At 38.1% G+C, this 20,496-nt stretch overlaps 1 protein-coding gene across 15 annotated transcripts in view; it reads left to right on the top strand.

The window, feature by feature from the left end:
- Zbtb20 (zinc finger and BTB domain containing 20) overlaps window positions 1-20,496 on the top strand; it is a 752,057-nt gene that overhangs the window by 402,611 nt on the left and 328,950 nt on the right. For all 15 annotated transcript variants that reach the window (XM_050148761.1, XM_050148757.1, XM_050148765.1 and 12 more), the window contains one exon: window positions 9,102-9,146. The gene's annotated coding sequence lies outside the window, so the exon portion shown is untranslated. The remainder of the gene's footprint in view (window positions 1-9,101; window positions 9,147-20,496) is intronic.

Here is a 20,496-nt window from a genome sequence, read left to right on the forward strand (position 1 = left end):
CCAGCTTCTCTAGGAATTGTGAGAATTTGACCTGAATCTAATTGAGCTACGTTGAGCTACGAGGATTTCTCTGGACCTCTTCCCTTTGTGTGTTAATCAGTCTCAATATGTACATCGCTGGCATGGCAAAAACTTAAAGTGGAGTGGATGAAGGCCGCCTGGCATTGTAGAAAATCAGTGGTCTAGAGATCAAGACACTTTGCTTTCCATCTTTGATGAGATACTTTATGCAGGCTTCTGTGTCCACATTGACAATCTGAGGTCTAGACAGTGGTAAAATTCAATAGGGAAGCTTGCCGGTTGTTGATTACCCATAGTGCCTACTAGCTTGCAGCATTTTAAAATTTTAAGCTTTTGCACAAGACTTATTGATATATTATTAAATTTATATTTTTTTCTTCATACTTTTTCTTTAGAATTTCAGAGTATTTCAGAGCTTTTTAGCAAAAAAAATGACTTCTATATGAAAAAAGAATAAAGAGAAAGTGACTAAACAGAAAGTAAGAGAAGAGGGAAAACTGAAGTCAGGAGAGATCTCGCCACTAGACGCAGAGGGGAGTAAGCAGGGTCTATTCAAAGATTAAGATAATAAGAGCAGGACTGAGAAGGAAAGAAAAGTAACAGTTTCAACAGTAGCCTCACGTTTAAGATGGAAAAAATAAGTATGAGATAGCTTTGAGGTGAACATTTTACATAATGTAGGGACTTTGTGTCACATAAAAGAATCTTTGAAATCATCCTCTTTGGCACTTAAAATAAGCTTCAGTTTATACACTTAGATTTAGTCTGGGAGATTGAAAAACTACGTGTGAGCTTTAGATACTAAGTCTAGGTCTGTCTCAAATAAATGTTCCTCAGAAAAATTAATCTCGAGCCTTCAAATCTTCATCTGTAAATGAAGCTGAAAGTCAAGTACTCATCTGCTCTCCAGATCCACAAGCTGAACCATACAGAATATGCCATTGGCACAGACTCAGCTACTCCGTGGAAAATTTGTTGAATTTATTTACATTAAAGGGATGGCGAAAGTCACAAAAATAGTTTTGGAAGTTCTGACTTAAGGTTGCACCGAGAGTTCTGGAGAGCTGACAGGATGATGGCCCCCTGCTTCAGAAGCAGCATGGCTACCATTTCTCCAGATGATTTTAGTCGAGTCTTCAACTGCAGTTTTGGAGAATTGCAGCTGTATTTTCTTTCCTAAAGGTCTTATTCTCCAATTAACTGCGAGATTGCATTTCTGTCTTCCTAATCCAGAATTTATTTTTCTCATAAAACTCCTGTTTAACCAAGAAAATGAAAATCAGTATATTCTTGGTTGCCCTTCTGTTAATTTAAATTTGCATAACCTAATCAAAACTCAACCTGCTTTGCCCTTCAACAAAAAGCCATATTCTCTTCTGTTACTAAGTGGCTACATTCTTTTCAGTATTTTTTGAAAGATGAATTATGTTGATATCCCATGACTTTTCCTTTAGAATATGTCCATGAAAATTAAAATGGACTTTTTTGTGCCCAGGAGTGAATTGAAAAACTAGACTGAAAGGACAGGTGGAAAACAAACACAAAACTTTGCTGATGTTATCAGTATTATAATTTTTGTAAAGCCTTTTTTGTAATAAATTGGAACTGAGGTCAACTGACCCCAAGCTACTAACTGCCTGCTATTTTCTTTACATCATTATTTTGCCTGTAAATAAAGGATACAGTAATATAGGCTAAGATTTCATAGAAAACATTGGAATGCACTTTTGAGACTTTTCTATGTTCTTTTCCTACAGAAATGTTTCTTCCATAATCATTTTATTGTTTCAATCAATACTTGCTAAGCCCAGAGATGGGGTTAATGTATTAGGTACTAGATATACAGCTGTGTGCTGTTGCCTCTTGTCCTCGGGATATCTGATGACAGGACACAGTGGGGATTCGTTTGACCGTGTGAAAAGGAATGACAGTAGGATGAGCAGAGACACTCCAGCTCTTCTTTTCCTCTGATAACATGTCCAGGAAACAAGGCCCCTGCTCATCTATCTAACCCTGTGCTTAGTCAAGAGAACATCTATTTCTTTCTCTGCCTTTCTTATCCTAGTGGTTTATCTCAACCTCGGGAGAGCCCACAAGTATTGGACAGTCCTGTACCTACAGGAAGAGTGAGTATCGTGGGTACTCCTGCGTATAAACACTGGGAACTCATTATCTAGCATGGAAAGCACTCAGCAGTGTGAAATAGAAAAAGCGTTTTCCTTCTGCTCCAAAGTTAAATGGTCTCTGTACACAAACTGTAAGGAATTATTCCAATTTATTCTGCAACTGTTGTGCATAAGTTGGGGTTCTTCCTCACTTTGGCTATTTGCTTCTTATTTGAGGATATTCTGTTAATTCAAATAACCTGTGGCTTATCACCTTGCAAAGTTGTATGTGGCCTCTTAAAGGATTTTTAAAGAATTGGGCAAAACAGAAATTATCTTTGTTCTAACAGTAAGCCCATGAATCTTCCAAAGAATGTTTGTAACAAGAAAAACTAGTGGGCCCTCACAGTAGTTATCACAGACACAGACTCAGAAATGCATCTGGAGGTGGCAAACTGCTACAGATGGAGAAGTTCTGTCAGTTCAGTGAGACTGCTTTCAGTAAATTGAAACATTAGTACTTTCAAACATTGACATGCTGGTAAACGTCATTAGAAATAGCATTGGGATACCAGGGTTGCTTTCAGGGTCACTAGCTCGAACACATTTTCCTGAGACCTGAACAATAGCTGAAATTCAGAGCCAAGGGAAATGGGGGGGGGGGGGAACAACCCTCATCTCAGGCATTAGGATTGCTTCTCTAAGTACTTTCAGACACTTCTTCTGGCCCTCTCTCCCCTATTGCCTTGTCCACCACCTTCGCTTCTTACTCCTTCCCCTTCGTGCTCTTTTCTTTTTGAATTCTTTCTGAATTCATTAGGAGTCATAGAGTAAATCAATAGTAAGCGTTAACCGCCCACTCTGTACTCAGTTACGCAACATCGCGTAAGTGGTACACAGACAGAAAGAGAAAAGCACACACAGCTTTACATTCAAACATTCTCACAGAATCTTACTTTTCCACAGCCAAAAAGGAAGTAACAGATGGGGAAACTTACAGTTTTTTCCCCTTTTCCCAGACTGTTTAGAAAGGAGTTAGTTAACATCCATGGCCATTTCTAGTTACCCTAGGCTGCAGCAACATCCCATAATTGTCACAGCCATAACTGGCCTTAAAACCGGATTTTGTGAATTTCAGTGATGTATTGGAGTTTCCAGGTAATATAAAACTAAAGTTATTCTAAGACAATTTTACTTTTTTAATGAAGAAAATTAATTGTGAAGTGGAGATAAGGAAGATGACTGTGAGCTTACATGTGTTTCCACTTGCAATGTATTCTGGTATAGTATTTATGTAAAAACAACTCACTAAACTCCTGTTTCCCTTCCTTTTTAACTGTAAGTCTCTAACCTTTTTTCTCATTACAAAGTACATTCAAACCCCAAAGTCTCAATAAAAGCAAATATCCAGATGCTATAATAGGATTAATACACACTCCCTGTAGACTTCCTCCTCTAAATGACAGTTCTATGTATGAATCTTAGCTTCTGGAATTCTCATTTAGTACCCCGTGCCACACTGCCCCTTGGAAAACCTTCAGATGCATTGCATCACCTTCCTTTAAGTCTCTAGTATGTAAGAAATTGTCTCTCCCCGTCCCTCTCCTCTCTCTACTCCTCTATGCTTCTTATTCTCTCTTCTCGCTATTTCCCCCTTCTTCTCTCTTCTTCTGTCTTCTTCTTCTTCCCCCTTTCCTCTCCTCTCTTTTCTTACTCTTCTCTATCCTCTTCTTCAGTCTCTTTGTATCTATGTACCTCTTTCCCTTACCTCCCTCATTCACTTTGAAGAACACTGTTTTCCAGCTTAAATGGAAACACAGTGATGTTTGTATGTGCTTTATCAGACTTTCTTCTATCCTGAAATATTTTGTTTCATTTACCCTAATGAGTTCTCTGGGAACCAGGCATTTCTGTCTGATAAGGATGGTGGAGAGAATTGAGGGTTTTAGTCTTTCTTTTTAGTGACTGACCATCCATGCTTATAAAGTGATGGGGAGGGCAAAACTGGACACTGTAGAGATCTGTTAAACCATCTGGTAGACTGCGCTAGTTCTGTCTGAATCAAATGAAAGTTGGTGGAAGCTGAGTGGGAAAGAGAAGCCATGGTCTTTACAATACAAACACAAACTATTGAAGAATTGGGCTTTTCATATTTTTAATCAGTATCCTGCTTTTAGCGCATGCTTTCTTTCTGGATGTTATAGCTGTGGCGTAGCAATGAGTTTGGTTTATTAAAGATCTGAGGCATGTTTTTCCTTTATTATTGTGAGTTTTTTTAAAATCCATACTGTGTCATGAAGTGTGCTTTTTCTTGATTATTGTGCTTTATTTTTTAATTCATACTGTGCCAAAATTTATGCATTTTCCTATAGGTTAGCTTATAATTTAAAATTCCTTTGTATGGAAAACTGGAGCATGCAAAGATAAAAATCAAAGCAAGCATATTTTGCCTGTTTTTTCGGGTTTCATTATGTAAGTAATGGGGATTTTTATTGTAACAATTGAATGATCAAGATTATTGGCATTGTAGTTCTGCATTGCATTTATTATTGCAGAGGGTTTGTTGTTTTAAAATGAGTCATGACTAAATTAGTAAATATCTTAAACAATATTATATATACATTTCCTTCCAACTCTTTTTCTTCTGTACAGTATCTGTAGCTCAGTGAACTGCTTATGGAAAAATATTGACATGAAAATTGGTCAGAACAGTCGAGTGTTTAGCCAGAAAATTATATTCACACATTTTTCTACATACCCCTCTAAGTCTATTATAGCTGATCTTGAATTCCAATATGTAATTATGCATATTTGTACCACATTATAAAAAATATCCAACCTTATCTCTATTTGTTGCTGTTGGCAGAAGTGACAGTAATGTTGCAAGAGCCTCAGCCATTAACTTAGCTGTCCAAGCAGAAATACTTCCGTTGTGCCTGGGACACCGAGCAGCTTCATAAGTATTTTCTGATGTCAGAAAAACATAAAAAACATTCCTTAGAATTCAAGTTTTGCATAATTAATAATCTACAACCAATGTATTAATCTATATATAGGAATTTATTTGGAATACCCTAATTTTCAAATGAATTTTTAAAAACTGAAAAACCAGAACACTTAAGGGAGTCAGCATTTCTCCATTATCAAAAACAGTTGCAGACATCTGGTTAGGTGGAAGGAGGCAAAAGGAAAGACCTAACATTTTCCTACCATCTTGTGTCAGATAGCTTCCATATGTATCTATCTTGGTGGGTTTTCACACTCTGAACCCTAGGTAGGCAGGAATGGATTTGAAAGTTCACTTTATGGCAAGCAAGTCTTCCCAGGCCACCCTGTCAGCTGTCATCACAGTCCTGGGAATACAGAAGCTATGTGTACTTTCTCATTTGTCATGCTGGATCCACGTGGAGGCAAGGCTACCAAACTTAAAACTTTCTCTTCCTGTGCCATCCTAAGCAGAAGCGAGTTTTGACTTATTTTGTGATATCTCTTAGATCTACACAACCCTTTCAACTCCATTTCTCTTCTCAGTGTTAGATAGTTTCTAATTTCTGAACAAGATCCTCAGTCACCGACAGCTCTTCAAACAGTGTATTTACCTCGTCGTTCCTTGTGCACAGTAGCAGCTTTGTAAATACTTGTTTTGGTGTGCTGGGGAGAGACTCACTGGCTGTCTAACAGCACTGCTCAGGCAAGGAAAGGGTGACAAGAAGCTAGAAATGGAGCCTCAGTTCTAGCATTGGAGACATCATCTTAGGTAATAAGGAAGTCCTTATTGCCCACTCTTAACTCTTTATTGGCACTGTAATCTCACCAACTGAGCTGACTGGCTGGTTGCTCTCATTCTTTATAAAAGCATCAAATCTCAGAAGGCAGTTCTACATCTCTCCTAACTTCCTTTCAGTTGTCATTGTTGCATAGACTCATTTAAAAAACTAATTTTTGTCAAGCTACCTTGGTGATCTTCATATGCTTAAGTGTTAAATATTTAATGTTTTTGCTTTTAAAAATACTCTACCACTGAGACAGTAATAGCAAATAAATAAATAAATAAATAAATAAGAAAGAAAAAAATACTCTACCACAATTTCCCTTGAATTTTGGCTTTTCTTATGTCCTCTGAATAATGACTTTTGTTTTCCTTTGTATATGTAAGTCCTTTCCTATGAAGGGACTCTGTCATGTAAACTTTCATTGCTTGTGGCTTGACAAATTTCAGGTCTTTCTGAGTCATGTTTGGAGTAGTTTAGTTATGTTATGTCTTCCTTCGGCTGTCATTATGGTACTTAGTAGGTAGGGTGACCTCTGGGAAAACCACCTGTGACTTCTGAATTCTTAAGGCAACTGATAAGAAAAACCATGTGGAAGTATGAAGACAAGCCTACTGTTAGACAAGCCATTTCTAAAATGTAGATTATATAGCACTGGAGACTTACCTCATGCTCCATGGTTGAAGATCTTTAAATGTTCATTTGCATTCTATGATTTTAGAACTTAATATAGAAGTTTTAAAGCTTCACCTCAAATTTGTGCCTATCTTACCTGGCTTGGAATTGAAAACCATCCATTAATTTATAGCCATGAAGGACCACATGACCAGTAATTCACCCCACAAAAGCATGAGTGTATGGTCCATCGCTCATTTTCTCATCACTGCCCCAAGACTTACATTGAGAACACGAGGAACAAACACCAAAGCAAGGAAAGACTAATTTGCTTTTATTTATAAAATGTTTTTTTTCTTTTATTCTTGCTATATATATTACATCTCTTCAATCCTTCCAGGCCCTCCTCCTACCTCCCCTCTCCTCCCCCAGATCCACTCCTCCTCTGTTTCTCTTTAGAAAAAAAGCAGGATTCCCAGGGATGTCCATGGAACATGGCCTAACAAGTTACAGTAATGCTAGGCATAAACCTTCATACCAAGGCTGGACTAGGCAACCCAATAAGAGGAAAATGCCCAAGCCCAGGCAAAAGAGTCAGAGACATTCACTCCCACTCCCAATGTCGGGAAAGGCACAAGAACATCAAGCTACACAACCATAACATACATGCAGAGGACTTAGCTCAGCCCATACAGGGCATTTTTTTTTTCTCTTCAGTCTCTGTGAATTCCTTTGAGTCCCACTTAGTTGATTCTATGGGCCATGTTCTCCTGGTGTCCTCCACACCTCTGACTCCTACAATCCTACCTCCTCTTCTTCCATGGGTTCCCTGAGCTCTGCCCAATGTTTGGCTGTGAGTCTCTACAGCTGCTCCCATTTGTTGCTCAATGAAGCCTCTCTGATGATGATTGTACTAAACACCAAACTATGAGTATAGCAGAATATCATTAGAAATCATTGCATTGACTTTTTGTTTGCTTGTTGGTTTCTCAGTCATGTTTGGTTCTATCCTGAGTTTCTGGGTTGCACTGCCTCTGGTTCCTGGCCATCCATGACGTATTAGGTGTAGGCTTCCTCTCATGTCATGGGACTCAAGTTGGAGAAATCATTGTTTGACTACTCCCACAAGTTCTTTGCTACCATTACCCCATCTTACAGGCAGGACAGATTGTAAGTAGAAAGGTTAGTGGTTCAGTTGATGCCCCGTCCCACGGGTAGGAGCTTTGCTTGGTTATAGATGGCCAGTTCAGGCTCCTTATCACCCGATACTAGGAGACTTCACTAGGGTCACTCCCTTAGATTCCAGGAATTTCCACTGCACTTCTACATCATTCCCAAATGCCCTCCAATTTCAGTCATCTCTTCCAGTACTCTCTTCCTTCATCCCTTCTACCCCACAACTAATCCTCCCTGTTTTCATCTCACCTGCCCCTAGTCCACCTGAAAAATCTATTCTAAATTTTGCTTTTCCAGGGAGATCCTTGCATCCCCTGGCTTGAGCCTTCCTTGTTACTTAACCTCTCTAGGTCTATGGTGTGTAGCAGGATTATCCTTTACTTAATAGCTAATGTCCACTTCTAAGTGAGTACATACCATGTTTTCTTTCTGCATCTGGGTTAACTTATTCAGGATGATGTCAGGAACTTTTCTAGTTCCATCCATTTGCCTGAAAATTTCATAATGTAATTTTTTAACAGCTAAGTAATACTCCACTGTGTAAATGTACCACCTTTTATTTATCTATTCTTCAGTTAAGGGACATCTAGGTTGAATAAAACTGCTATGAACACAACTGAGCAGGTTTCCTTGTGGTAGGATGGGACATCCTTTGGGTATATGCCCAAGAGTGTTATAGTTGAGTCTTGAGGTAAATCAATGCCCAATTTTCTGAGGAACTACCATATGGATTTCCATAGTGGCTGTACAAGATTTCACTTTTACTAGCTGTGGAGGACTGTTCCTGCTCCTCCACATCCTCACCAGCATTAGCTGTCACTTGTATTTTTGATCTTAGCCAATCTGACAGGTGTAAGATGGAATTTTAGAGTAGTTTTGATTTGTATTTCCCTGATGGCTATGAATGTTGAACATCTCTTTAAGTGTTTCTCAGCCATTTGAGCTTCTGCTGTTAAGAATTCTCTGTTTACATCTGTACCCTACATTCTATTGGATTATTTGGTTTGTTGATGCCTAGTCTATAAAATGCTTAATGAAAAGTACAGTAAAATTCAAAGAGAATTGCAAATTCTTGTGGTTCACAATAGTTCGATTATTTTTATGCAGACCACAATAATTAACTATGAACTTAACTTTATCAACATGGTGTTGTACAAAGGTTTAGCAGACCTCTCATTCACTGACTGCCTCTAGTTAGTAATCATCAAGATAAAAACATCCAGGCACTCAACAAGTCACTTGTGATTGAGACATAATTTTGCTTTTATTCCCAAAAAGAAGTAATCTGTACTCTCTGTAAAATATCACCAACCTGGGTCCCAGAAGAGTGATATATGTATTATTTTGTGTGATCGCCATGTTTGTCATATGTTAAGATATGTACCAACATTTACGGCATCCTTTTCCATTTCAGACTTTTACCATCAACAATTGAATATTTCACCAAGATTGTTGCCTGGTAAGTGAACTTTCATTGTCTCTCAATTGCTGTCCAAAATATTGAAGTCCAAAGAAATAAAATGTATTCATAACAAATTTGCCAACTTCAAACTAACAAAAGGTAAATATAAGGGCTATAGTGAGTTTACCACTACAAGAATTAAATTTGAACAGAATGTTTTTAGAAATTGGTAAAATATAGAGGAATACAAGCCCATTATCACAGTATTGGTAAACATTTTGAATTACTTTGGCAGGCATGGGTGGAAGTATTGAGATGACTTGTTTAGAAGTCTTTCCAGAGAAATTTTTTCTAGCCATGAGGTGAAGCTAGCCACTGATGTCTCCTATGGAGAATGCCACAATTTGGCATTAAAAAAATACACAGAAAATCATTAAAAAACATTTTATCTTTCTTTGAACTTCTGCTTTGTATTTTAATATTCTGTAAGTCTGAAATATATTTTCTTCTTTTCAATCTTAAAAGCAAACATAGCCACTCTTGGATCTATCTGTGGAAAGAAAGGGGAAAGACTCGTTGGTATACGAGTAAACAAGTCCAACTCTAGTGATGAATGGCGCAGATCAGAGCTCCATGTAAACAGGCTTAAAATTTGGCTCTGTCTTCTGATGAGACTGTAAAATTTCTAAAAGGGTAGCATTGTGTCCTCTGCACAGTCATGGTAGTAGGTGTCTAAAGGAGAGCACGGCAGGACAAAGGGTATGGTTCCAGGTCATCAAGTCAGAGCCCTGGGAGGACTGAGTTAGCTGGAGGATGGCCACAGTGAAATGCAAGGACAAAGGATTACGGACTTGCCTGGCATCCCACCCTTCTGCCTGGCTCTCTAGCCTATTTAGTCATGAACGGCATCGTCACCCAAACCTTTAAAAGTCACACTCTTGAGTTCACTTTACATGAATGGGCACAAAATGAAGAAAATTATCTCGTGGGTTGATAAAGATAGCTTTCTAGTGGGGACTTTCCATGTCCGTTGCACATAATCCATAGTTGTCACTCTGTTGTTTCTAATTCTGTTGCCCCTCTATCTCTGTCCCTGAGTGTATCCAGCTTGCCCCTGAAGGCCACAGCCTTTAGGACTGTAACTCTCTCTCCCTCTCTCCTCCCTGCTTTACTTGTTTTGCTACCCAGAATAAACCCTCATCCTATCAGTGTGAGCCTAGAGGCACAAGGGACAGGCTTACTTAGAAACTTTAATTTGTTGCTCCCTTTCCATTCATCACAAATGATGTCATCACAGAAGAGCCAGAGTTTCACACTCTGGCTGACTTGCAAGAAAGTGGCTTCCTCCCCTATTGCTCTCCAACACAGAGAAAGTGTTTTCTGTTTTTGTGATCAGATACAGTGTGTATCGATGATTTTGTGCCTTCAGGTGTATTTTACTTACAGGCAGGAAGATGTAAAATACAGGGCAGTGCTGTGTGTTTGCAGTTTCTCTGTTTTAGTAAAAGAAATCTCCTAGGGGAAGGAGAACATATCTTTCCACTAATGAATAAATATTTATTTTCATTTTAAAATGATACATGTTCATTAAAAATAATTTGGAAAAATACATAAGACTAAAATGAAGAAAAATTAAAGTAATTATTTCTATAATTTAAATCCAACCATTAATAATTATTTGATATATTTTCTAACTCTCATTTTCCCCTGAAGACATATTTTTGAATATGCAGTACTCAGAATGTCTCTAATAATTGTTGTTCCTTCTTTCAAAATTTAACTTAAGAATTTTGCATTTAGTTATAAAGTCTTTATAGACATTTTAAATAAATTCTATTCCTATAATCAAAATGCCCAACAAAATCATTGTATTTTAACTTTTTGCATCTCCATAATCTCTTGCATATGAATAGTGAATGAATCAGTCAGTAAATAATGGATAAATGATTGAAAGTTCAAATGAAGTATATATTTTTTAAGATTATTTTGTGAAATATTTCAAATACATGAATGTAGGCAGCTTACAATAATGAGCTCCCATGCCTTCATCATCTAGTTTATTCAATGGCTTAACTTGTGGCCTAGAAGTTTCCCACTGTATTGTCTTGTTGTTTTGAGGCAAACCTCAGATATCGTGGCAGTTAACTAGTTAACTAATATTTCAGGTTCATCAGGATGTTTGTATATGTTGATGTTTAAAAAATTTCAGATAAATAGTTCTCAACATTATATGGAATACTGTTTTTCTTGTTAGTGTCTTGGCGTCATGTTTTCTAATATGTAAAAATTGATTGTAAAAAATCTTTGTAGCTTGTTTTATAACATCCTCAGGCACATCTGCAAGCCAAAGAGCAGTTTGGTTGATGAGAGACAGTTCGTACAGTTGGATAGATTTCTAAGGCAAATGTTTTTCTTGGGGAGATTTTTCTTTTTTTTTCTTGCCTCAATTTTTAGATGAAAACTTGCATGGCAGACTTATGCAGGATTAATTATCTACATTATTGAACATATGCATGTAATGTATACAATTATTTATCTGAAGTTAAAAAAAAATCATCCTCTGACTACTTAGACTGCCAATCTAACTGCTTTAAGTACATACTAGATAGAGAAAAACTACTTAAACCAAACATAATACTGTTCAAACACTTATTTTTTTTTTTAAAAGCTCTTTGGGCAAATGTAAAGCATATAATAGTTATGTGGAATTCTTAAACCTGAAAGGGCGAGCTTTTATGTAATAGTATGAGTCCTGTTTTATATACATATAAAACAACAATACCCATACGCACACAGCTCTGTGTCTGAGGGAAGAAAGAACACACTGCAGAGCAGTGCCTGTGTCAATTGCCCCTGTGCTCCTAAGAGCATCCTAGAGAACTTCTACAAGCCAGTTTTCCAAAGACAGACCGGATCCTCCACTAACGGGCTCTACAGATGCAGAATGGTCTCTTGGGACTCGTCTTTCTGTAGAGAACCTTTTTATGAATTTCTCCTTTCTTGCTGTCTTGGAATTTTCAGCCAGAGTCTGTTTGTTAGCTGTGTGTTTTCCAACAGGTGTTTCATACTCATCAGATATTCAGGATGTATAACTAAGTAACACACTGCCTCTGTAAAACCTGAATTTATGTGTTACTCTGGTCTATTTAATCTTAGGCGCACAGTTTCCATTGGCCTCGAAAGTGAGTAGCTAGAATATTGATGTGCCTAACCCTTCGAGAAGAAATAAAAGGTTTCTACACTACACTAAATCTCTAGTCTAGAAAAATATGATGGCTTACAATATGGACACATACAAAATATTTTCAGTTTGAGCTGCTAGGAAAAGCACATGGGAAAAAAGAAAGAAATAACACAAGCAATAAACTATGCAGTCCCACAGAACACCTGTAGACATTGCTTCTCTGCATGTAAACAATACAAATTCTTTTCCTCTTCCATCTCTTTTCTGAATATTGTTTTCACTCTACTCTGGCTTGGCAAGACCACCATTACAATATTAACTAAAGAACAAAAACGTACCTGGTTCCATGACATTGAGGCAGGCATGTCAAGGGAGGAACAAGCCATTGTTCCTACATTTTATAGTAGCTCACTTTCCCATCACTGCTTGAAGATAACATGCTAACAGCACACAATGATCATTTACTTACATCCTTTCCTTAAATGAGATGCGTACTGTGTGCCTATCATAAACCTGAACTATTGAAAGAGTAACCACAATTCTTTCTGGTTTGTGTATTATACCATATACCCAAGTTACCGACCAAAGTTTCAACATCATAGCAGCTGTAGTAATAATAATTATCACTAATAAAATGATAGTATTTTCTTTTAGAAAGAGCAGGAGAAGCCATCTCAGAAGTAACTCAGGCTTCCAACAGACCAATAGGCTCATCGCGTACTGATAAAAGTTCTGCTCTCTAAAAACCTGGAACGTAGCTGCTGTTTCTTCCTTCTGTGCAGCTATTTGGGTCCTGATAATCGGACACTGCTGTTGTATTTGTGATCTTGTATGTCACCCAGCTTCAAAACAACATTCTGAGAATAACATAGCAATCCCTACTTCCTACCTCATATTCTGAATTAAATTCAGTATTATAGTTGAATGATTCTGCTTATTTTAAGGCAGGGCCTCCATTGTCAGTACCCTGCATCATGACAGGATTTTCATTGCAAGTCTGGAGATGCTGCTAACCACAACAAAAGGAGGTGGAAGGGTTTGTTCATATTACTAAATCTATTCCATGAACCTGCCATATTTTCTGGGAAGTCTTTATTGAAAATATATTATACAATTATGAGCAATTGCCATGAGGACAAAAATTATTTTATTCCCTCATCAAGATAACTCCTCTGATTCTGTTTCATGTGGAAGAGAAGGGAACAATGAAGTGTCTACTAAAGGCAGATATTCAAGGAGATAATTGTATAGTCAGTTCAGTCCTTTGGAATACTAAGGAGGAATCCTGTCTCTTCTTGACTAAGATCCCCAGTGTGAACAGGAGATGGGTTTGGAGACATCTTCCATCTGAGGACTCCTCCAAAGGGACCCTCTAGGCTCCTATGAGAACCAATGTTATGTGCTCTGCCCGCCACTGTGGAAACACTCATGATTTGTTGGGGATGAGTCATCTTGTCACTATGAGCCCATCTCACGTATCTGTGGCATGGACATTTGTAACCTTTGAGAACTGAGTGTAAAGACTCTTGTAATTAATTTTTTAAAGAAGTTTTAGCTCTTAACTATTTTTCTTTCTTTGTTCACACAAAAGTTGATTGGTTAATAATGTCTTTGTTTTTGTTGTTGTTGTTGTAGTCCACAATGCTCATAAAACAAAAAAAGGAGAGGCTGTTTATAAAAGAAATTACAATGGCAACCTTGTACTTTCTCCAGATGGTCTCATTTTCTCCTATTTGACTACATCAAGGCCTGCCCTCTAGAAAGTGTGTTCCAGTTTTGCTAGGGAAATGATAGAGAAAAATAAATTCATATTTATAAAATATTGCCAAATACAGCATGTTAGTTGTGTTAGAATTACAAATATCACAGTTCCATCAAACCCTTTTCTACTAACAAGTCTTCAGTATCTGGTCAGTCCTCCAAGAAAGAGGCCAGAACAAGGAAGAAACAGCAGCTACTTTTCATGCTCTTGGAGAACAATTTTTATCACGATGAGATGGGTATATGGTCTCTTCGGAGCCATGTCAGTTCTGGGGTGCCTTATCCTGTTTTCTCTGTAATATAAAAAAAATACACAGTTTCTTCCAATTAAATCAAAACCCCAAAGGCCAAGGGGGTCTCTAAGATTGTCTCCAAGTCATTCTTTCTATAAAATTTACTGATTTATTTGTTATTATTTCAATGAAAAATTTTTGTTAAGGAAATGTGAATCATTTTTTTCTGTTCCAATTCCTTTTATATATTAAATGCTATTTTATTCATTTCAGTATTAAAAATAAATCTTGATGGATTGCTGTGGCTTGTGCATTTAAGAGTCAGTTCCTGCAGGAACTCTGGTTGTCAACAGGTGCTCTTGCCCTTGTCTTTTCTCATTCTGCCTGTGGCGCCTGTCACTAGCAGTCAAATAAGGACAATTTTACCATTCTCTCCTGCTGCTCTAATTTTTTTTTTTTTACTGCCGGTACATGAATTTGTTATTCTTTATAATTCCCTTTGAAGTTGGAATTCCAAGGGGAATCTAAAACCGACCAGATGTTTCTACTGCTGGAGAGGGAAGAGAGTCAGGATTAAGTTTAACAAAAACTTGGTCTCTAGGAAAAAAAAATCATTTCAGCTGGAAATTATCTTTAAATGCATTCATTTGCTATATATCTGTAGTTAATTTACATTTACTAGCCTTGTGTAGGCAATATCACCTATCAATTAAATTGGAGTAAAATTCATAAATTTTGTGAGCAAACAGATTCCTGTGGTTTGCTCAGAGCTATTTCCTTTATGGAGTTTCGGTTCTATTACCCGGGGTATTCCCCTCTCGTGCTTTACTGTGGGGCTTTGCTGCTGCTGCTCCTGATGTTGCTAAAGGATCATTAGTTTGTCACATCAGATGTGGAGGGTCAATGCTGCCAACTGTTTCAGAGGCTGAGGCCAGGGAAGCCTGAAATTATGGAGGGAAGGAAAGAAACGCAGCCCGGATGGCTAGCCTTTGTACAGAAAGCCATTCTTTTTAGCTGTATGGTGATCAGCTCGGGAGTCAGTGATGAGGACGAGGGAGAGTGGGGGTGGAGAAGGAAGTTTTATGATCTTTCAAGAATTCAGTTGACATCACAATGCGAACAAACAAAAGATGGGAAAGGGAAAAAGGATAGACTCTGGACACTGTAAAGTACAAAGAAAGTAGAGTCGATGAGAGATAATATTTGTGGGTTCTCACTGTGGATACTCAAGACTTCCGGAACCCGTCCATCACGGGATGGGGGAGGGGAGAACTATCAGTAACTAAATTGTACACAAGTGTGAAAAAGCTGGCCGAATAGTTGTGTGGTTTGCTTCAGGCTTCACGGGGCACTGGACGGAGGAGACGGATGTTATTTGTGGGCTGCAGTAAGGCACTTCTCTCACTGGCTCTCTCAATTCCCAAGGCTTCCCAGGGTTTTCAGGATGATAAAGAAATCAGAGTCACTGTTCTGTGCCCTGACCTGCTGCATGGGCTGAGCTTGGGAAATGTGTTCTCCAGCTCACCACGCAGAGTTTCTTTCACTCCGGTCTACGTGAGTGTTACATAAGAAGCTTTAGTCCTCAATGATTATATTAAGTTTCTTAAGTCACAAGTATCAGCCTGTGGAAAAAGTGTAGAGAGAAAAGACAGAGAGGAATCACTTTAGCAGCTGATTTCGCTTATTTTAAGCAGCTTTCCTCATTTTAAAATATAAAAAATTCAGGCCCTGGAACATTGGGTGATTTGAATGTGCTGTAAGAATTTGAAGAAAAAAAAAATTTTTTCTTCTTTTTTTTCCTTAACCATTTGTTTGACATTCAAGGACCTGAATTTTCAATTTAGTTCTTTAGAAATAGGTTGAAATGAGAGTGTTTTCAACCTAAACAGTTTCTCTTCTTTCTCTTTTTTTCTTATTATTTATTTATTATTGCAATTACTATTCTTCTTGGTCAAAGCAGATGGTATGAAAAGCATTTATGTTGGTCTCACTGCTGACAGAGCTTAACCTAATAATCCAAGACTTGGAACTTAGTGCTTCAATAAAGGAAACACTGTTTGAGGTATTTTCCATTCAAACCAGCATCAAAAGTTTTTAATTAACACCATCAGAAATTAATGGACTGAATACAGGACAAGGTTTCTACATACCCCACGGTTGGGAACAACAGCAAGTGGGATCCATTGTGTGTGTTTGTATTTCATGGTGTATTTTTATGGACTGACTGAAGCGCAGCCCCAGCTGCACATTGCCACAGCGCCTCAAGAGAGACCTGCAAAGGCCGCCTCCCTCCAGCAGTCTCATTTTGCTCACTGATTAGTGTCCTGAGTTCTTTGTGATTGTAATTGGTTAGAAAGTTTGAAATTAGCAAGTCCTTGTCAGCCATGAAAGCTTTGAAATCACAAGGCCTGATCCAGCTATCAAGCCTGCTGAAGCCTAATGGCTGGCAGAATAAGAGCTCCAGAGTGGTGAACATTCAGGCCACAGGCTGGATCCCAGACCCCATTCAGCCGCCCTCCGAGGGCCTTGTCTCAGATGGGGGCTTTGTCTAGGGCCTTTTCTTTTCCATCCGTGAAGGCTGTTTCAGGATGAACAGATTTTGGACTAATAGATGTAGGGGCATTGGGAAATGGGAGCAAATGGGTAGAAGAGTGAAGTAGGTTAAGGGAACAAGGAGAAAGAAAAGAAAAGGAAGAAAGTGCATAAGAGAAAGAGACCGGATATACAATGGAAAGAGCTTTATAAATATTAACATTTTGTTTCTTTGCAACTGAGTTTAATGTCTCGGGGTGGAAAACACTGAGGGGTCTAAAGGGCTCCTGGGTACATTCTATTTGACACTTTAAAAAAAAAATTATTAGCCTACCCATTGTCAAGGGAAAGCCACTAAAGTTCATGTAGCGGACTGTAACCTGCCCCACACTGCCCTGCTGTTAGTTGTGGAAGTTAAGAATATAATCCTTTCCTTTATACGTTATAACACAGGAATGATTGGTTTATCAATCTTTTAAAACCACAAAAGTATTTATTGTCAACCCTAACATGAGCCTCCAAACCAGTGTGTTCCAGAAAAGTCCTCTGCTGCCTAGTCAGTTGTGAAATAAACTTAATTACCTCCTTATAGCAAGCTGCTTGGGTACAGTTGTAGGAAGCAGAGTAGGTCAGCAATGTTGAGACAGCTCTAGAAGCTTACAGACCTTTTAATAACTTTCTATAAAGTACTCATTTATGTCTAAAACCTTCAAGTTTAATACATGTAGATATAACTCTTAAACTTTCAATTCTCTTCCATTTTAGTAAAACCTTATAAAATATGAACTGAAAAGCATATTGCCATGAAGTCAAAATGTCAGGACAATTTTCAATACATCTTGGCAAGATGATATAAAATATCACCATTATTTTTAATATCCCGAAATTGTTCAAACATTTTTTACCAAGCACAGAAAGATCAATACATATCAGACTTCTGTAGGATAATAATGAATGAATGACTCCTAGAAACTCTGCTTCCTACCTGAACATTTTAGGATTTATCTAGTTGGGTTCTTGTTTTTGTTTATGTTGTTGGTTGTTGTTGTAGTTTTTCTCTTTGGGCGGTGGGTGTGCCACCAAATAAATACATGGAGACTTATTCTTACTTATGAATGCTTGGCCTTAGCTTGGGTTGTTTTTAGCCAATTTTTCTAACTTAAATTATACCATTTCTCTTTAACAGTGTTTTACGTCTGGATTTTTACCTTTCTTTATTCTATGATTTTTTTTTCTTCATGGCTGACTGTTGGCTGGCTGTGTGACTGGGTGGCTGACTGTTGGCTGGATGTGTGACTGGGTGGCTGACTGGGTGGTTGGCTGGATGTGTGACTGGGTGGCTGACTGGGTGACCAGGTGGTTGGTCCCTGGTGTCTAACTCTTCTCCTTTTCTCACTCCTCACTCTTCTCTCAAGCCTAGATTTCTCCTCCTATTTATTTGATCTGCCTGGCAGCCCCATCTGTCCCTCTCCTGCCAAGCTTCTAGCTGTTGAGCTCTTTATTAGACCAATCAGATATCTTAGGCAGGCAAAGTAACACAGCTTTTCAGAGTTAAACATATGCAATATAAAAGAATGTTACACATCTTTGCATCATTAAACAAATGGTCCACAACATAAATGAATGTAACACATCTTTAATATTCCACAACAGATTTATGTACTCTAAGATTTAGCATCTTGAAGAGTTTAGACATGCCCTATATGGAGTATAATTGAGAAAAGATGACTGTCTTACCTCCCCCAAGCCGTTCCTTAAGGGTACCAGATCAGAATGTAAGTGTATTATGCACCTACATTTTTTCCTTAAAGTATTTCATACATATATTTTGGTATTTATCTCCCTCTCCTGACTCCTCCCACCCAAATCCTTCACTGCCTTTCTCCTCCCCAAGTACTTCATAGTCTCTCTATCCCCCTCTGTCCTCCCCTACCTCTCTCTCTAATGAGTGTAGCTTAGGTTGGCCAATTACTGTCTTGTGTGGGGCCTGCCTCTGGAGTGCGGGGCCAGCGCTGGATATATACCAACTGTCATTCTGTTCAAGAAAACAGGCTTTTTCCTCTCCCTGCAGCAGTCAAGGGACAAAGCTAGGGGTGGACTTCCTGCCCACCACCTCTCCCCATGATGGTTTTTCATATGCTTTGTACAGTTCTTGTGCATGCACTCACAGTTTGTGAGTTCATTTGTGTTTCTCTCTAGTTGTGTCTGGAAAACACTGTTTTCTTGAAGTCATTCATCAACTCTGGCTCTTACAGACTTTCTAGCACCTATGCCACTTATATCTGTGAGCCGTGAGGGAGGGCTTTGATATAGACTTGGCATTTAGGACTGGGCACTCAGAAATCGTTTATTCTCTGAATTAATTCCAATCTTCTGCAGGGAGAAACTTTGCTGATGACAAGTGAGTGGTGGATGAATCCATTGATATATCAGTGAATGATTAGAACTCATTTTATTGTTATGTATATTTAGCTGAACAGTGTGATTTGTTTACTCTTAGGGTTTTCTCCTATATAAGGATGGCAGAATGGTTGTAAATTTAGTCATAATCGCAAAATCAGTATATTTGAAGTATCAGTCAATTCAGTGGATTTCTGAGCATTGCTGAAAATCCGTGCAGCCAGGGTCGAATGAAAAATGGCAAAGTCTTGGTGCCTTCTAACAGGAATATAGGATTGATTCTGTCTGTACATACCACCAAGGAAGAGTCTACTTTTCATGAGGCACTAATGAAGCTTGAGATACAAATGGCAATAAGGTATAAAGAGAATTGCTTCAGGGTGTGATGATCAAGATAATCATTTGATACTACACACATCCTTCCAAGCTACATCCAAGAAGTACATTTAGAAATACTCCAGAAGGAGGCTCCAAATTCTTTAAGTGGCTTATTTTGGGCCCAAGTTAGTGCAGAGAACATGATATGTTATGCTAGCTATAGTCTTTCATGAAAAACAATTCTCCAATTTTAAACAGTTTGCTGGCCTTTACTATGTAAAGATAAACCATTAACAATTTTAGAATTTGTCACCCTACAAAAGTCTCTCAAGCCTCTGCTCATTTCATTTCTTGTAATACTCTATCAGTCAACTCAAATTACTTTACTAAACTCCGTGCCAACAGATGTAGACATGTACTAATCCCACACATGATCACGTCCTCGGCTGGGAGTCACAGAAAAGTCATGTGGTATATGGATAATGTTCTGTTACAGGGAGTAAGTAAGGAATTAGAGGTGCCATGACAGCCTACCACGTATAGTATGGGTTTGGACTTAGAAACATGTAGCCTGAATGAAAACGCTAAGAAGCAACAAAGGCACTCCTCAGTAGAGGCAGGCAGTGCGTTCTCAATTTGTTCATCTCTAGCCCCTTCCGCAGCTTTCTTCCGAGGTTTACTTTGAATCTCAGTAGTGATAACAACTCAAGAGAATTAGAGGTCAGAGAAAACACACTAGTTAGAAATGAAAGCATTAGTTTTTGTTCCAGTTCTATCACTAAATAAGGGCAAAATAACATACGATTTCTATTGATCTTGCCCTCAGTATTCTCACCTCTAAAATAATGTGACTTACTAGAGCTATTCTTTTTACTTTCTCATATGAAAATCATTCATTGGTATTGTCAGATATATAGATTAAACTACAAGAGAGTAATTAAAATCACTCAAAATCATACTAATAATCTTTCAAAATTTT

This window comes from Alexandromys fortis, unplaced genomic scaffold (genome assembly GCF_014885135.2).
Source record: "Alexandromys fortis isolate MF-2015 unplaced genomic scaffold, M_Fortis_MF-2015_v1.1 scaffold_4, whole genome shotgun sequence".
NCBI classification, from domain to species: domain Eukaryota; kingdom Metazoa; phylum Chordata; class Mammalia; order Rodentia; family Cricetidae; genus Alexandromys; species Alexandromys fortis.